Here is a 20252-nt window from a genome sequence, read left to right as displayed (position 1 = left end):
GGACGTAAGCGTCTTCTTTTTTGAAGTATCGTCTGTATTTTATAAGATAAGATAAGAGAGAGAGCCATAGAGAGAGCAACAAGAAAGAGAAAGCTAGGAAATAGAAGAAAGAAAGCGAGATGATTATATTTAAAAACCCTTACACTCTAATCAACTACTGACGTCACAGAGATAAAGGCGTCACCACAATCTGCGTTAATTAAGAATAAAGCACTCACTCACCACACACGCACACAAGGAAGGGCGCTGCTTCCTTTCCGTCGACCTTGGGGAGTTACCACCAAAACAAACACCACAGCCGATACCCACAAGACGCCATCTCTACCCCGCCCTCCTCAATATTTCATTCAACAGATTAAAAAATATTTTTAAAACTCAGAAGACTAGGATTTTAGATAGAAAAAAAAAAGATTTTAATAAAGTAGGAAAAAGGGAGATAAAAACCAGAACAAAATGAGCACTCGGGCGCACAGAGGACTAGTGGGGGCGCCAGGCCGGTAGGGGTAGATAAATGGGATAAGTTTATCTTGTCCATCAAGTGTCAGCACTAGGAGAGAGTTGGCAGCAAAAAAAGGGACGTAATTAAAACTTTCATCCTAGTCTTGGCTTCTTGTCTCCCTTTGATTAACTCTCCACTGGGCCGAACACGTTTAGTGAGCACAGAGCTTACAGAATGGCGTCATCAAATTTGTCCTGCTTTAAAATGTCAGCAGACGAGAAAGTTGTGGGTATATTTTATTATCTACTTTCAGATGAAGATTTCCTGATAGGGAGAGAACAAACTGTAATAATAAATGGCTCTAAATCAACACCAATAACAGTTAACTCAGGTGTACCACAACGAACAGTCTTAGGTCCACTACTATTTTTAATTTACATGAATGATTTACCAAATAGCATTAATTCAGGAGTCAGATTATTTACATAATTTATATTATTTGCTTAATATATAGAACAATAAAAACAACATAAGTTACAGACATTTTACAATGGACCTCATTCACCAAAATGAAAGGTCAAGTGATAATATTGATAAAACAAGGTAAAAAAAAAACCTGTCACGTGATAACCATTGTTGATTAAAATTAGATCGTAATGTGTATAGAAGAGATAGAGAGGCACGTGACTCAATGTTGTTTGTTTACGATTGGTGAATGAGTGGGAATCAAATTGGAGCATGTCTTTCCACCAAGAAAAATGTCAGTTATTGAGAGTAACAAAAAAACTAAAACAAATTAATTCCACTTATCTTATTTATGGTAAACCAGCAACACAGACTAAAAATACTAATTACCTCGGGGTTATAATAAATGAAAATATATCATGGAATCCTCATATTGATGAGGCTATTTAAAAAATCAAAGCATTTGGGTTTAATAAAAGAAATTTCTATAAATTAATTAAAAAAATAAAACTAAAATGTTATTTAACATTGGGAGCCCTCAAATTAAACATTAAGAAAGTAGAAGAGACACAAAATAGAGCAGTGAGATTTAAAACAAACAAATATTCAAATTTGATTAGAATAAAACTTTAAGTAAAATCACTAAATTTAGAAAGCTTTCATTATATAATAATACTTAAAGTAAAGTAGCAATTATACACAAAACACTGAACCATAATCTTCAAATACCAAACCTAATAAAATACTCAGAAAGACACAAAGATAAAGGCACATTCCTTGCTTCATATGCTAGGACATATGTGTACTAATTCTTCCCTAGTGACATTAGAGCATGGAATAGAGTCAGCCAGAAAAATCAATGACATGGCAGAATTTAAGTAATTGATTAACATTCATGACTAGATTGACCTTTGAACAAGAAAAAAGAAAAGCGTTAGGAAATAGCAAAATAAAATAGCGAAATCTCTTCGCATTATAAAAATAGTATTAGAATTACTGGATATAAATTAACTTTGTACGTTTTTGATAAGGTTTCAAATGACATGAATTAATATTGCTAGTTCAAGTACACAGTATTTTTTGCCACATCTTTTCTTTTTTTTTTTTAAAGATGAGACTTTAGAAATTGATTGTAGTTCTCTTTATTGTCATTGCATTTTATTTTTCGACCAAAGTTTTTCACTGAGTTACAAAAAGAAAAAGTTGTTTTTATTTTTAAAAGTTGTTCTACCAACACTTCAACGAGCCTGTAGCTGCCAGGTGTTCCTATGGCCAGCATGTGTTTCCAACCATGTCTTTTGTTTATGTTCTAATCAACTTATAAAACAACATCTAGTGATACAGACAAGTTTCAGGCATTCAACAACAAACGCTTGCGACACATCATTCGTGTTAGATTGCCGGACAAATATTCTAAAATTACCGTCAAAATGACGTGTACGCTGTACACGATTGGTAGGGTTAGGGTTAGGGTTAGGGTTAGGGTTGAGTTGAGTTGAGTTTATATTTTTATGGTAGCCTCAGTGGAAGTCTACGAGATGGTCAAGGTTTTTAAGGCAAAATTATAACATTGTATTTCGTTGTAGGAATGACCAAAACAAAAATCATTTATCTGTGAAATGTGTCTGCAGTCTATAGTTTCAAGTATACTTCTAAACATACTTCGACCTTGACCCCCTACAGTCAGGTGTTCATAGTTACCCTGCAGCATTCTATAAAACATTTAATAACATTATGTCTTTATTTAATTACAACGCCAGGCAGTAGATTAAAACAGAGAGAGAGAAAGAGACAGACAGAGAGAGAGAGAGAGAGACAGAGAGAAAGAAGAAAAAGAGAAAGAAATTGGAACATTATTGAGATGGAAAATGGAAGTGGGGCACACCAGCGGCCGGCCAGGTAAATTTTGTGCACCTGAATTCATCTTGAAATCATCTGATCTTAACTCCACCTCCAAAATAGTGAATCAAGTCTGCAAACTAGAACGAATTTTATTTTCAACTTCTTGGAAACGATAACTATTTATCTTTGCTTTTCTTTTATATATCTATATATCTATATATGCTATATTACGTATAATAGTGGAGATTTTCATAAAATGGAGGCAAATCCATAAATAGCAAGCTTTTCGGTGTATCCGGTGTAAAGAATATGAAACTATTGCTGAACATTTTAAAAACTTTTTAAGAATTGGTAGCACTTTTTATAAACTGTAGAAGGTTATAAACAATTTGAATGTAGACCAAGAGCAGAGCACTGTAAATGACTTTCACTAGAGAATTCTCTAAAAGCCAATGTAAGAATATAACTTAAGTAACAGTGAAACTTTAGTAACAGTTAGAGTTTCTATATCAGGCCTTGCGATCCATAGGGCAGATGATGCAATTATCTGTTTCAATGGCAAACGGTTAACGAGTGTGTCATGTGGCCAACACAACGACCAACCGTCTTTACTTTTCCCCAACTAATGTCAAGTACCCATTAGAGATGGCTGGACTCAGGGGCGAAACAAAAATCCCCAGACTTTAACCAGGATTTCGGACCCCCCCCCCCCCGGTTCAGAAGCCAAGCGCCTCACCACTCAGCCACGGCGCCTCTTATAACCTAAGTGTAAAGAGGAAAATATAAAAGCTTTGAAATTCTTATTGCTTTGTACACTGTCCATTGGCGATTTTGTTAATAGTGTGAAGCAAACAGAACAAGTTTAATTTGAATTTCGAAACACCCCCAAAAAAATGTCGCAAACTTAAAATGCATTGTATTAGCAAAAACAAAAGGTGAAACATCTGACATTTGGTACAAAATGGTTATTAGATACACGATGTAGAAACTTGTAAAACACTAAACACGTGATAATATGTGCGATCTAATAAGATGTAAGATGCAATAATTTGTGCAATGTAACAAGATATACGATGCAACAATGCGTGCAATGTAATAACATGTAAGATGTAATAAGATTTAGAATGTAATAATTTGTAAGATGTAATAAGATTTAGAATGTAATAATATGTAAGATGTAATAAGATTTAGAATGTAATAATATGTAAGATGTAATAAGATTCAGAATGTAATAATATGTAAGATGTAATAAGATTTAGAATGTAATAATATGTAAGATGTAATAAGATTTAGAATGTAATAACATGTAAGATGTAATAAGATTTAGAATGTAATAACATGTAAGATGTAATAAGATTTAGAATGTAATAACATGTAAGATGTAATAAGATTTAGAATGTAATAATATGTAAGATGTAATAAGATTTAGAATGTAATAACATGTAAGATGTAATAAGATTTAGAATGTAATAACATGTAAGATGTAATAAGATTTAGAATGTAATAACATGTAAGATGTAATAAGATTTAGAATGTAATAACATGTAAGATGTAATAAGATTTAGAATGTAATAACATGTAAGATGTAATAAGATTTAGAATGTAATAACATGTAAGATGTAATAAGATTTAGAATGTAATAACATGTAAGATGTAATAAGATTTAGAATGTAATAACATGTAAGATGTAATAAGATTTAGAATGTAATAACATGTAAGATGTAATAAGATTTAGAATGTAATAATATGTAAGAAGTAATAAGATTTAGAATGTAATAATATGTAAGATGTAATAAGATTTAGAATGTAATAACATGTAAGATATAATAAGATTTAGAATGTAATAACATGTAAGATGTAATAAGATTTAGAATGTAATAATATGTAAGATGTAATAAGATTTAGAATGTAATAACATGTAAGATGTAATAAGATTTAGAATGTAATAACATGTAAGATGTAATAAGATTTAGAATGTAATAATATGTAAGAAGTAATAAGATTTAGAATGTAATAATATGTAAGATGTAATAAGATTTAGAATGTAATAACATGTAAGATGTAATAAGATTTAGAATGTTATAACATGTAAGATATAATAAGATTTAGAATGTAATAATATGTAAGATGTAATAAGATTTAGAATGTAATAATATGTAAGATGTAATAAGATTTAGAATGTAATAATATGTAAGATGTAATAAGATTTAGAATGTAATAACATGTAAGATGTAATAAGATTTAGAATGTAATAACATGTAAGATGTAATAAGATTTAGAATGTAATAACATGTAAGATGTAATAAGATTTAGAATGTAATAACATGTAAGATGTAATAAGATTTAGAATGTAATAATATGTAAGATGTAATAAGATTTAGAATGTAATAATATGTAAGATGTAATAATATGTAAGATGTAATAAAATTTAGAATGTAATAACATGTAAGATGTAATAAGATTTAGAATGTAATAACATGTAAGATGTAATAAGATTTAGAATGTAATAATATGTAAGATTACATCCAGTCTCGGAATATCGAATTGAAAGTGTATTTCTTTTTAAAAAATCTAACTTGAAAGGATTTTTTCCCCTTGGAAAGATGAGAGAAAGAGAGATAGAGAGAGAGAGAGAGAGAGAGAGGGGGAGGGTATTGGGGTAAGAGGTGCGGCGCCCTTTTATTTAATTGACTTTAGAAAATAAGATTGGCGAATGTCTCAAAGAGACAAATGAATTCGTTTAATGAACTTGTCTAAGTCGCACGGGGCAGAGAAAGAAGTCAGTTAAGAGAGAATGTGTGTGCGCGCGTGTGTGGTGAGTTATAAAGTTTGACACTAAGACCACTACTGCTTTGTTTGAATTTTTTTTTACCCACAATTCTACAGATTGTCTTTTTTAACGCTATTATAAGGTTTGAATGTTTTACTGCTATTAAATAGTTTGTATATAGTACTGGGGTATGGACTGATTGATGCGAGACTTTTAACAGTGTGGTTTCTTTTGAACTGTAGCCAAAGTGGCCTCTAAGACTTTGTTGAAATATAAGAACATCTCCTAAGCTGCATAAACTGTATCAACATATCAGGAACTGTATCAGATGTATCAACATGACATAAATTGTATAAGTGTATCAACAAGCCATGAACTGTATCAAGTGGATCAGCATGCCATGAACTGTATCAAGTGTATCAACATGCCATCAACTGTTATCAAGTGTATCGCCGTATCATAAACTGTAAAACTGTATCAAGTGTATCACCGTATCATAAACTGTATCAAGTGTATCAACATGCCATAAACTGTATCAAGTGTATCACCGTATAATAAACTGTATTAAGTGTATCAACATGCCATAAACTGTATCAAGTGTATCACCGTATCATAAACTGTATCAAGTGTATCACCATATCATAAACTGTATCAAGTGTATCAACATGCCATAAACTGTATCAAGTGTATCACCATATCATAAACTGTATCAAGTGTATCAACATGCCATAAACTGTATCAAGTGTATCACCATATCATAAACTGTATCAAGTGTATCACCGTATCATAAACTGTAAAACTGTATCAAGTGTATCAACATGCCATAAACTGTATCAAGTGTATCAACATGCTATAAACTGTATCAAGTGTATCACCGTATCATAAACTGTATCAAGTGTATCAACATGCCATAAACTGTATCAAGTGTATCACCGTATCATAAACTGTATCAAGTGTATCAACATGCCATAAACTGTATCAAGTGTATCAACATGTGATAAACTGTATCAAGTGTATCACCATGTGATAAACTGTATCAAGTGTATCAACATGTATTACGTATTAATGTTGACAAGGCAACGCTTCATCTAAACTGTTGCGCCGCTTAGACGACATTATAAAAAAAAAACATCAAAGATCACACGCACATTACTATATTTAAATGAACTTTTTAACAAAAATTCTTAGAAAAATCGGAAAATTCTTAGAAAACAACAGCCAGCAGCTCCATCATAACTACGTCAAGTCGTCGCGAAGTAGGCGACTTCTGTCAATCAAGACAATCATACATAAAACACTGAATCATAATCTTCAAATACAAAAACAAAATTTAATAAAATACTATGAAAGACACAAAGATAAAGGCACATTCCTTATTCCATATGCAAGGACTAATTTGTACAAACGCTCCTTCTTCCTTAGTGCTATTAGAGCATGGAATGGGTTGCCTGAGCTAGCCAGGAAAACCAGTGACTTGGCAGAATTTAAGTCATTGGTTAACATGCATGACTAAATGCATGACGCGAGAGAAAGAGAGAGACAGAGTGAGAGAGAGAGAGAGAAAGAGGGAAAGGGAGAGAGAGGCAGGGAGGGGGATAAAGAGAGGAATGGAGAAAGAAAGAAAGAGAGAGAGTAAGAGGGAGGAAGAAAGAGAAACAGAATAAAAAAAAGAGAGATGTAAAGAGAGAAATAAAGAAAAAGCAACGCTGCCTCATTGTATCTTTTTAATAAGCCCTGGCATCAGGTCTACTACGTCAGACAGTACACACCTGGTCTGTGACTTGACGCAAAGGCGCTTCATTGCTGGTAAATGTGAGAACAAGGTGATAATTAAGTGGGTTCACCACCATCCCCTGCAAGGTGCCGACACTACTCTACTACTCCCAATACACTTTTTTTTTGTGATTTCGATAATTCTTTTTTTTTCTCTTATATACAAATAGTTAACCCTTATGGTTCCTCTCAGATCAATGCGAGAGTTTAGAGTTTTTTGCACTGATGATTTGATGGTTAGCATTAAGTTCAAACAGGTGCATATATGTGTGTGTATGTGTGTGTGCTTGTGTGTGAGTGTGGGGGATATGCCATTTTCACGCTCTGGAGGTGGGGGTAAAGAGCACCCCAGTAAGCATGACCCTTCATCACGCCTAATTAAACGGCGCCCCGTCCAGAAAGGACCTCATTATCAGGGACGCACTACATCTCTAGTGACGTAGTCAATCTATTCAACAAGGTCTCTAGTACTGAGACAATCTTAGAAGTAACAAGAGTGCCACTGCTCAAAGTTTCAATGGAAGGGGTTAACAGTGCTGACAATAGCAAAACAAAAATGTAAAAATGTATTTAAAAAAATTCTTATTTCCACAAGAGGTAGCCTGTGTCAGACCTTGCCATCTATCGAGGCCAATCGTTATAGAAGGCCGGTACACTAGCCTGCAACGTCACTACCTGTGGGCAGTTTAGACGAAATTGCCACGTCAAAGATCTGTGCGAATTCAGACCTTTTTATCTCATCTTCTAATCTTATATATTACAGAAGTTACTTAAAAAAAAAGATTACGTCCTACGCGTCATGCATCCAGTCATGCATGTTAACCAATGACTCAAATTCTGTCAGGTCACTGGTTTTCCTGGCTAGCTCAGGCAACCCATTCCATGCTCTAATAGCACTAGGGAAGAAGAAGCATTTGTACAAATTTGTCCTAGCCTATGGGACGAGACTGAATGGTCTCGTAACTATGGGGCAGAAGATGTAAAAATAACCGTGTGGGTGTGATGTTGCCAGCACAACGACCAACCGCCCAGGTACCATGCACTCAGGGGCATCCTAAAAATCCCGATATTTAAAAAAATCCCAGTCTTCACCGAGATTCGAACTCGTCCGTTCGGAGGCCAAGCGCTGTACCACTCGGCCACTACCCCCCCCCCCCCCCGATGGATTTAAAATTTGAAAGCCATATTGTTTCACTTTTAATACCGCTCTCCCAAACCGCCAGCCACCAAACTGTGCATTAAAACCTCACGTGATTGTTTAACTCTTTCTCTCCGTAATTATTTACCACATTCTGGTGGAATCAACGCTGGTATCGTCAGTTAGGAGAGAAAGAGTTAAGAGTTGACGGTACTACCAGTGCCCATACTCTTTGCGTAGAGAGGGGAAAGGAGGGTGTTACTTGAGGGCTAACACACACACACACACGATAACAATATCATTGAATAGAGAGATGTAGCCTGGTAGGAAGGATAACTCTGCACTAACGTATTGTTTCCCTTTCCAGCTCCCTCACTCCAGTAACAGGCCATTGTCTTGTTCACTACAGCGCAGCGCCCCTTCTCTAGTTCAATACAGTGCAGCGCCCCTTCTCCCAACACCACGCCATTGTTCAATCAGTTACTCGGGGGGGGGGGGGATGGGTGCGGAAGGGAAAGGGGACTGAAGTGGCCCCTAATGTAATTTTCATGCCATATTGCTGAGTCCAGTCCAGGGCCGTGCCATTATTCCCAGCCTCAAAGTGAAACGTTCGACCCGGCATTAATAGAGCGTTCAATTGGATGCTGGAAATATATTCCACAGGCATAGTAATACTTCAGTCAGCCAGTGGCGGCACGCTTGGGTGACGGAGAGGAAGGTTTTTATGCCGTTTATTAATTATACTATTATTATCACACACACAATTAGCAAACATGCAATCAAGCACACACTTTTGACAATCGTAAACAGCATCCAACTAATCGAAGCTCTTTTGCTAAGTGTACGCTTTAATAACAAGAAAGTATGCAAGAATGAATTTTTAAAAACAAAACTTACAAAAGGGGGGAAAAAGCACATTTACAACCATATATATATATATATATAATATCTCAATACTGTAAGATTTATTTCCATTTTGCTGTGTCAAACTGAAATTAATTAATGACCACTAACTAGTAAATTAGTTAGTTAAAGTTTTGATTGATTTATGTTTTGTTAGGGGCAATAAATAATTGCGAAATTTCCACTTAACCCGAGAATAGAAAGTGGGAGAAATGACGTGTACAAACTTTGTTACAAGACAGACAGACAGACAGACAGACATAGATGATATCATGTTTGTAAAAACGTCTCATTAAAAACAGTGATGCCAAAACCACAGCTCGTTACCGAGAGATCTCAGTTCCTTGAAACCATTGCCTATATAGCAGCGGTTCTTAACCTTTTAGGCTCGGCGACCCCTTTTTACCATCTCCCACTCTGCCTCGACCCCCCCACACACACACAGCAATAGAAGAATAGACATAATCAATCCTTATTTTCGATGGTCTTAGGCGACCCCTGGCAAATCGTCAATCGACCCCCAAAGGGATCGCGCCCCACAGGTTGAGAACCCCTGCTATATAGCCTTATGAGGATCGGTTCTAATAAACAGAATTTGTGTTTGACCAGGCTCAATTGATTTCTGTCTTTAACTAAAACTAAAACCATTGATGAAATAGATTTAAACTGTAACTAAAACTGCCTTCTTTGAACTTTGAACTAACATGTCTCTACCCATGTCTCTACCCATGTCTCTACCCGTGTCTCTACCCATGTCTCTACCCGTCTCAACTGCTAACTATCGTAAAAAAAAAAAAAAAAAAAAAGCAGGCAAAAAATCAATGGCCATATTACAAGGTCTTCGGGGCTCGCAAAGACCTTCCTTCAGGGAACAGTACCAGGAAAAAGAAGAAAGGCAAGGCAGACAGAGAAAGCGATGGGAGGACAACATAAAAGAATGGACGGGACTGCAATTGAAAGATATTCTAGCTAAGACAGAGAGGAATGGAGAAAGACGGTCGACGAATCTGGCATGGTGCCCCCAAGGTCCAACAGACTAAGGGATAGGTAAAGTTAGAAAAAGGTAAGGTGCCACCTCTGGGGTGAAATCGCAAGTTCTTTCTCCTGCTTGACCATAAACACAACATCAACACACGAAGAAACAACAACATTTGTAGGTGTTGCAACACTGTCAGGATTGAGGAATGTGCTCAAACATTGGCTTCAAATGTACTAAACTAGCAGCTAAACCTATTTTTTTTCCCTGTAATCTCCCTTTAGTGATATTCCCGGAGAACATTGCAAGGCGAGACAAACAAGACCGTAGATATCTTTTTATTATAAAATCTTTTACAAACTTTAAATAAAACCATAATCTTTATGCCACATTTCCTATTGGACGTAAAAGCAATAGATTGAAAATGTTCATAACACAGACTAAAAACGCAAAATACCTAGGTGTTATAATAAATGAAAAACTGTCATGGAATCCACATATTGATGAAACTACAAAAAAATCAAACAAAGCATTAGGATTTATTAAAAGAAATTTCTATAAATCAAATAAGAACATACAACTAAAATGTTATTTAACCTTGGTTAGGCCAATAATAGAATATGCATCCTCCGTTTGGGACCCCTCAACTCAAGAAAACATTAAGAAACTGGAACAGACACAAAATAGAGCAGTGAGATTCATAACAAACGAATATTCACATTTGACTAGAGTAACACCTTTAGTAAAATCACTAAATTTAGAAAGCCTTCAGGACAGAAGGCTCAAAAGTAAAGTAGCAATCATACATAAAACACTGAACCATAATCTTCAAATACAAAAACAAAATTTAATAAAATACTCAGAAAGACACAAAGATAAAGGCACATTCCTCGTCCCATATGCTAGGACAAATTTGTACAAATACTCCTTCTTCCCTAGTGCTATTAGAGCATGGAATGGGTTGCCTGAGCTAGCCAGGAAAACCAGTGACTTGGCAGAATTTAAGTCATTGGTTAATATGCATGACTAAATGCATGACGCGTAGGACGTAATCATCTTCTTTTTTGAAGTAACGTCTGTATTATATAAGATACGATGCAGAAAACAAGGACGCCCATTTGAGCTTCCCTGTTGCCAACTAAAATAAAAAGAATAGAGCTCAAATTTTAACACCATCCCAATAAGTGGCAGTAAATGTTCGCATTAAATCTCATTTATAAGCGCTAGGTGCTTGCCCATTTGCTTTTATCTTATCTTCTTATCTTATATACTACAGATAATTACGCCCTACGCATTTCATGTGTCAATCTAGCCATGCATGACTTCAACTCTGCCAAGTCGTTGGTTTTCCTGGCTGATTCAGGCAACCCATTCCATTCTCTAATGGCACAAGCGAAGAATGAGCACTTGTACGAATTTGTGCTAGCGTATGGAATAAGAAATGTGTTTCTTTGAGTGTTTCATTTCGTTTTGCTTTTCCATTAGTAAGTTAGGGTGTTTAATGTATTATAGCTACTCTACTATTTAAATGTTTTTAGCCATAAAGTGAAAGTCTAATGCTTCTTCCTAAAGACATTATTTTGTGATACAAACACGAGAGGCTTAGAAAATTAGTCTAGCCTTCAAAAGTGCACAAAAAATAAATTTTCATTCACCTTTGAGAAAAAAACAACAACGCTCATCAGCAGTTTCTTTCTCTTGCACACCGGATACGCCAGAAAGTTAGCTATTTATAGTTTTTTTTCCGCCATGTTTGAAAATCGCCACTAGTCTACTTTCTCCGTGCACAAGAGAATAATAAAACTGTCCAATTTAAAAAAAAAAAAAATATGTCTCAATTTAAACCAACCAATCAAAGATTGAGCAAGTCCATCTCATTGCTGCTAAAATTAGAGTCACCGGTGCAGTCAACTTTTCGTATGTCAGAATATTTTATTCGTTGCTGAGATGTCTGCTGCATTAAGGCGGATAATTAGATTCACCAGTGCAGTCATCTTTTTCAATGTCAAAATAAATTATGTGTGGCGTAGAGATACGGGCCAACAGAAATAACCAAAATATGATTTTTTTTGGCAACCATTTCAAGACTTTTTATAGTTCATATATTTCATATATTTCAATTATTTAAAGTGCACTGGAAAATGTATAAATTAGAATTGAAATAGTACGAAGGATCAGTTAAATTTCACAGTCAAGATTTTAAACGCAAATATACTTACTTTGACCATCAGAGGTCAGAGTTCATTACAATTATTAGACTATGTAAGTCTAAGACAATCCTGGTTGAAGCTACTCAGCCACTGTTTCTGTGGAATAAAGAAAAGGGGCCAATTTCAGTCAATGGCAGCACGATATAGGAAGTCATGAAATGACATGCATGTACAAGCACAGGAGATCTACTTAGGTATATAGTACACAGTTTATGTACCTCAATAAACACAGAGAATATTAATTGAGACACACAGGAATACTGTGAATACAGTAATTGTACTTGACTAATCTGACAAAAAGAAACAACAAACAAATTAACTCTATAAAGTCTAGGGGATAAAATAATTGGATTGGAAGAACATTACGTGAAGCAATACCATCAGTTCTTTCTTTCTTTCTTTTTCAAAACGTCTTTAACTTATAAGACCGAAACCGCTAACAATTGTGACGATCATGTGACAAAAACGTCCCCCTTTCAGACCTTGCTATCTATGGGGCAGATGATGTTAAGGTCATCTGTTTCTTTGTTCTTTGTCCAATGGTTAACGAGCAGCGCATCACGTGGCCACCCGACCAAAAAAAAAAAAAAAGGTTAATATATTTGTTTCTTATCGTTTAAAAATAAAATACTCGCGTGCTAGTGAGTCCGTTAAGCGTCATACGTAGCACGTTCTTCTCCACACCACAAAGAGTTAGCTTCCACGTAGACTTGTATCTTCTTATCTTATCTTATAAATTACAGACGTTCCTTCAAAGCAGAAGATAATTATGTCGTACGCGTATCCATATGTTAATAAGAGACTTAAACTCTGCTAATTGACTAGTTTTCCTGGCTGATTCAGGCAATGCAATTCCATTCTCTGATGGCATTAGGGAAGAAAGAGCACTTGTATGAATTTGTCCTAGCGTATGAAATTATTAGCTGAAGAATCCTATGACGCCCGTGTTCTTGCATGACCTGTCCATTTATATCAAGTTGAATTACGTCATTGTTTGTCGCTAAAATGTCGCTATAACCATTTTTACGTCCAACCTTATTGTATGTCTTAGTAATACGTATTAAACGTCAGTAAAACAAATGCATGTCCAACGGAAAGGTATTGTATAAGTCTGAAGTAAATCCTGATTGCTGTCAAAGAACTTGAAACATTTCTCCCCGCTCATTTGCCTAACCAATGATCACCAGATCAAGAAGGAACACTGCTCTGAATGACCTTAGATCTACGACAAGCTTAAAACAAAAGTTCGCTCACTGACAAGACGATAGAGCGTCTAATTGTAGTCAGTTTTAGGACATTAATTGAGGGTGAAGGTAGGGGGGTACTTCCAACAATGTGCAGGGACCTGGAGGTGAGCTCACCGGTGAAGGAGAGAGAGTGTAGGGGTGATGGGGTCAAACGCCAACGCAAATCATTGACACTAGCAGCGTAGCCAGGCGTCGTTTTGAAAGATGTGTAACAAAGAAGAATAAACATTGAACAATGGGAACATCAAAATGGGAACATCTGAATATGGGAACATTAGAACATCGTACCATGAGAACATCGGAACATGGGAACGTTGGAACATCGTACCATGAGAACATCGGAACATGGGAACGTTGGAACATCGTACCATGAGAACATCGGAACATGGGAACGTTGGAACATCGTACCATGAGAACATCGGAACATGGGAACGTTGGAACATCGTACCATGAGAACATCGGAACATGGAACCATCGATCCATTGGAACATGATAACGTCGGAACATGGAAAAGTAGAACCATAGGAATTTCAGAACATAAGTACATGAGAAAATCGGAACCCATTTCCAAAATCAGAAGTTTTTTCGACCAGATATTAAACTTAAAGGAACAATATATTAATATTATTATAGGCCTACTAATCCAAATGTTCAGAAACTAATTATTTTTTCTCCATCCTTCCAGTCCAAAACACTATCTGCTGAGATATCTGTACAGCCTGTTGGACCTCAATGTTTTGTATAAGAGTACAGAAATAGAGGAAACTTTCTAGGAATATAGAGTTAGAGAGTATTTGTATGATGCCTGACCGTAAAAAGATGTTGAAATAGCAAATAATAGCAGATGACGTGAGGATGTTGGCGCCCTGGATCCCCCCTCCACCACCAGAAGAACATTGCACTCTCCTCCTCTCCCTACAAGAGCACGTGACATGGTGTTCACCAAGAAATTCCCAAGTCTGCAACAATGTAAAAAAAAAGTGTCAAGGGGGCGGAGCTTACACACAAGTCACGTGACTAGATAGATTAAAAGTGACAAAGTGTCGTGCGGTACACTCGGTGAAGGAAAGATGGCGGAAGCGAAACGAAAGTCTTGAAGACAAAGGTGGAGAGAAATAGAGAGAGAGAGAGAGTGAATGAAAAAGATTGAAGGGAAAGATAAGGCATGTCACAGTGGATCATGCTCTAAGATCTGTAGCGAAGTTGTTTGGCCTGCTTCAGAGCAGAGAATAACTTCTACACAACCCCGCGCCATGACATGATAGAGAACCAAGTACCACTAGGTGTCACTCTGGCGTAAGCATGACTTCAGTCACCCTGGGGCGCCTAGCTAGACATTATTTGTCTCTCCTCCCTACCCCCATCCCCCCCCATACATTTCACCTCAAACAATTGTTCTTCTACAACACAAAGGCGCGTGCCACAACAAACTGCTGACTCCACAAAATGTAGGCCCCAACTGTCAACAGTAGCCCACCCAGGAGAAAAACGCACAGGATTCTGGAGGAAGGATTAACAATCTAATCATGGTCGTCAAATTTGGTGAAACCGCCATGACCTAAGATCATCAGAGCTTGCAAGACTTTCCTACAAGGGACTGAATCAGGCAGAAGAAACGAAGTTAAGAGAAATACGAGATTTACACTACAAGAAACGCTATGGCGGAGAAAAGCTAGAAGAATGATGGGAGCTTATAAATTAATCAGTTGTGGTATCCAAGAGTGGACCAACCAACGAGGCACAAGATGATGAAGAGACAGGGGCGTGGCTCAATAGTTAACGATTACAATAAAGATCAAATGGTGGGTGCGAGTAAAAAAAAAACAACAACTTATTTTACATTTGACTTTTCAACTCAATCATGAGTAAAGTTATTTGTGTTCTCATGCCTGCCTGATCGTGTGATATGCACTTACCACGATGATCACACAAGTTCGAGCGGGGTCTCCGCCCCTGTCGTCCAGCAAGAGGTTAGGTTTAAGACGTACAAGTCTTCAGTTCAAGTCTGGAACGTGTCAACTAATTTGTTTCTCGTGGAATACAACCTAAACCCAGAAAGACAGCCGTCAATTTTTAACCTGGCCGCAACGCATTCCTGACGTGAAAGTAAATGTTAAAACACAGACTGTTCAACGGTTCAACTCAAAAATAAAATACAACAAAGATAGAAAGAGGGAGAAGGACTAACAAGATAACATACAACTTGCTCGACATTCTTTTCTTTTTTGGATAGAGAGACAACACTCAAGAGGTTCATTAAAGCTTGGGCCCTCCAGGCATCCCCCACTCTCTCGTCCTTCAAGTGAATGTGAGAAATACCCTCCCCCCCCCCCGTCCAGTGATAGATCATGGTGTGTGATCTGTCATACAACTACAACACATTCCTGATCAAAACGGCCTTAGACAATACGTTATACTTGCATCTTAATAACATTCAAAACAGTCATGATTTGATAATAAATCTAAATAGGGTTCCTCTGTCTTTTGCCTTAGTTAGAACCTCTTTCAATGGCAGGCCCTTTCATTCTTTTATGTTCTCTTCCCATCGCTTTCTCTGTCTGCCTCTTCTTTTTCCTGGTACTGTTCCCTGAACGAAAGTCTTTGCGAGCCCCGAAGATCTTGTAATATGGCCATAGATTTTAGCTTGCGTCTTTATTACGATAGTTAGCAGGTCATCATGGGGTCCAATCGCTGCAGTAACCCTGTCTCTAATCTCTTGGTTTGTGATGCGGTCTTCGAATGTGCAAAGACCGTATTCAGTACAGATAAATAGGATTTAAGAAACATGACAGTCAGAGCTAGATGACATTATTACAGTCAAATGTCAATTCAGATGTCATGTCGGTTATAAAGTGTCAATGTGAACAGACACACGCTTCTTTCAGGGCTTCCAAAGTGTTCATTTATAAACACAGAATAATTTTGAACATAATTGTAAGCAGGTTCACGATGGCAACTTTTGGAAGACAACCTTAGAGGATGTCCTCTTCAACAACAGAGGCGCAACAACAACTAATTTAGAATATACCAACATTTTCTGAAACAACTCGAGAAACATTACAAGCCTGCAGAAATGATATAAATATATACTCAAAAAAAAAGTGACGTCTCCATTTCAGACCTTGTGGTCTAGAGGGCAGATGATGTAAAAGTCAGATATATCCATGATTAAATGCTCTGTGTGTCTCCTAGCTAAATCTCCGTAAACATTATACAAAATCTTAAACCCGGTTATGGTCAAGGGCGTAGTTAAGAATATTCCATCGTTTGGGGGCCCAGTAGGTTTGACTTCTTTTGGGTCCCCTGCATTTTGCGTAATATTTAATTTTTAATGTAAAAAAACACTCATTTGGGGCCCCAGTCAAGTGGGGACAGGGGGGATTTTCAAACTCTTCCCTCCTCCCGCCACCCTAGCTACGCCACTGGGTACGGTCCATCTCTTTGACTGTCAGTTATTGATTCTTTTATATGCAATATATTCATGTATTGAAACCTACGGGATATTCTAATTTTGGCCACCGTTTTTTTGTTTATTCTTTAAGAAATATACAAAAATACAAAGTCGAATGTTAAAACCAAACAAAGAGTGTATATTAGTTAAACTATCCATAAGTTACAATCAAAGCCGCATAGCCCAACCATCCAAGGAGACAACAGAAAACATTTTTCATCGTCTGGAGAAAACAAAAACGAGTAAGTTTATTGCAACATTCAAATTTACAACGCAACAAAATCTTGAAGGTAAATATTTTTTTCGTCCATGTTTATGCCGGGCAATAAACAATTGCTAATTAGTTTATTTAAGAAAGAGACACTTTAATCATTGATAAAAGTTATCAACTGGCCGGAAACTGAAATACCATGGCGTGGATAATCTTTGTTTTATTGGCCCATTCACGCTCAGTTGAAATAAACCAGTTTGATGTCTTCAAAAGGGAAAGTTGGAGGATAATTGTTGATAGCAAGGAGTAGATAACTCGTGGCAACAAGGGGCATTAAAGCAATAAAGTGAGATTAGCGTAAAACATTACATTTAAGTACCATTACATTTATGTAATGTTTCTCTTACCAGGCTAAGGCGGATAATTTCAAATTGAGCAAAGAAGGAAGGCCACAAAAGACATGACACATATTTGGGAAAATAATGGAATTTTTTTTTTCAACATCAACAAAACGCACGTTGAAGCTTACGCCATAAGTCACGTGATGTTGAACAAGGCAATGAAAAGAAAATTTGTATATTAAAAAAAAACACTTTATTAATTCTGACATAGTAAAGACAGAAGAACGAGATTTCAAAGCTTTCGAAAACCGTAGCGTTTCATAAGGTAAGTGGACAAGTGTGTAAGAACCATACACAACTGGACCTGGACAGGTGTGTATAAAACGAAGTCTTAGTACAAAACACCTGGAAGTGAGAAGTCATTAGTAGTACCGGAACAGAAGGGTGGGGAATTTATTTTTTTTTTGGGGTGGGGGGGGGTGGAGTGTGCCGTTGTAAATTACCATAAAATGTCAACTTCCCCAACGGTCTTTTTGTCCTTGACATTGAGGTAGACCAAGGTGCATGGCGGGATCCAAGTAATGAATGTCTTAGTCCAGGTTACCCAAACCTTAACTTCCGGTCTAATTATAGTCACAGTTGTCACGTGACTACTGCAAAGCAGACGATGAGCTGCGGAATGACGGAACGCTGAGCTAGAAGAAAGTAATTCCTCTGTTTCGTATGACCTAATTTTGTCCAATTTATTTCTCGGGAAAGAGAACAAGTCGTAGTGGAGAAAAAAAAAAGATGGAGAAGATACTTCAGAGAGTTTCCAGTAAAAAACAAATACACAAGAAGCGAGAGAGAATTTAAATACATTACATGAGAGAGTGGGACCTAGAGCGGAGGCCGAAAGAAATGTCAAACAAATACAAACACACACTGACACAAACACACACTGACACACTCTCACAAAGCAAAAGGTCTTCAACAAGAATAACATATAAAATACTTTGAAAAAAAAAACAAAAAACAAGCTTATACGAAGTGTAATTGTATCAATACGTTTGGATCAACCAAGTTATTAATTTTGTAATAGATCTAGACAGTAGCGGCCTGAGGGGGTGGCAAGTGGGGCAACGCCTGAGGAAGGGCCACGCGATGGGAGATTTTATTGTCACCAACTTCGAAAACGAAATCAGTTCTCATAAACAAGGACTTGTTACTCAATATTTTCACAGTATCATTACGATATCAATTACCGTTTAAGCTCTTCGCGTATATTTCTGGTTTCGAAATACCGTTCAGTTTCGGTAAAGACAGCATGTAAATTGTAAATGACCTGCCGATTCTAAGAGGCTATCCTCGACCTGTATGGCGACATTTATGCACTACGCAAGACAGCAGGGTTTCTGTCCAGGGCTTTTGCAAGAGAGGATCAGAGCCTCTCAAGCCCTCACTCAAATGGCTATTCTCGTTTAGTAGTTCACCTTGGCATCCATAATCACAACAAATTTCAGTAAGGATCAATAAAGCAGTCTTAGTCTTAAAAACACGTGGGTAGAAGCAACCAATCCAAATCGTTTATTTTGTATGTAAACATCGACGTCCAATGTGATTTTAATAGGACAATGTGTAGTGATCAAGTTTGTACAACTCTTTGAATTATGAAACCTTGTATATGAAAGAGTCATTTATAACATTTGTAGTAACATAAATGCAACATTTTGAAAAATTGATTTAAAGAAAAATGAAAATAACTCAACAAATCTACAGTGTTTTCTTGACTTTCGCTGGTGATACGTTCTATGATCGCACGCGAAGGTCAGATTTTCGCGGTATTTAATTTCATATATGTACACTATTTTCGGATATGAACTGTATCAAAGGACATCCCCAAACACTTAAAACCTCTAGATAACCATTTCCCATTTCAATAATAACTTTTACATGCTGTTCCTTTTAAAAACTCGTTAAATGTTCAGTGTCAAGAACCTGCACACACACACACACATCTGTGACATTCAGTAATTTTTAAAAGTGTCATACAGCACTGTTATGTCGCATTACAGTATAAAAAGAATCGGTACGTATACATTAAATAGACTGTTACTTTAATCTGCAATGGAAAAAAAGGGTTGAGGGTGTATGAGAAGGATTCCTTATTTGTACTGTAACCTAGCCTGTATTGAACCAGTTGATCTGCTTGTACAACTATTTCGGCCAATCAGCTTCCAGAAAGTTTAGCTATGAATAATTAAGTTTTTTTTTTCAATAGGCTACTGTGCACAGACATTTTGCCGCCGTGGGAGAACCCGTGTAACCGTGCTAAAAAACAAAACACAAGGCGGGAGTATTTTTTAAAAATTATTTTTTTTGAGAACCCCTGGTCTTGCGAAAGTGTAGGGACCACTGCAGCTCTTATAGCACACTTTGTTCTTATAGAAGGTCCCATTGGCTTTAATTGGCAGAGTGAGAGAGGAGACTTAATATTGGTAGTACGC

The 20252-nt window shown here is 36.6% G+C and overlaps 1 protein-coding gene across 13 annotated transcripts in view; it reads right to left on the bottom strand.

Moving 5' to 3' along the window:
• Positions 1-20252, bottom strand: part of LOC106061741 (kin of IRRE-like protein 1) — a 303275-nt gene that overhangs the window by 41494 nt on the left and 241529 nt on the right. For all 13 annotated transcript variants that reach the window (XM_056009884.1, XM_056009883.1, XM_056009887.1 and 10 more), the window contains one exon: positions 12526-12612. The gene's annotated coding sequence lies outside the window, so the exon portion shown is untranslated. The remainder of the gene's footprint in view (positions 1-12525; positions 12613-20252) is intronic.

The sequence above is a fragment of the Biomphalaria glabrata genome, chromosome 14 (assembly GCF_947242115.1).
Source record: "Biomphalaria glabrata chromosome 14, xgBioGlab47.1, whole genome shotgun sequence".
Taxonomy (NCBI): domain Eukaryota; kingdom Metazoa; phylum Mollusca; class Gastropoda; family Planorbidae; genus Biomphalaria; species Biomphalaria glabrata.
Note: the sequence above shows the minus strand (reverse complement) of the source record. Positions and strands in the feature narration are given on the sequence as shown.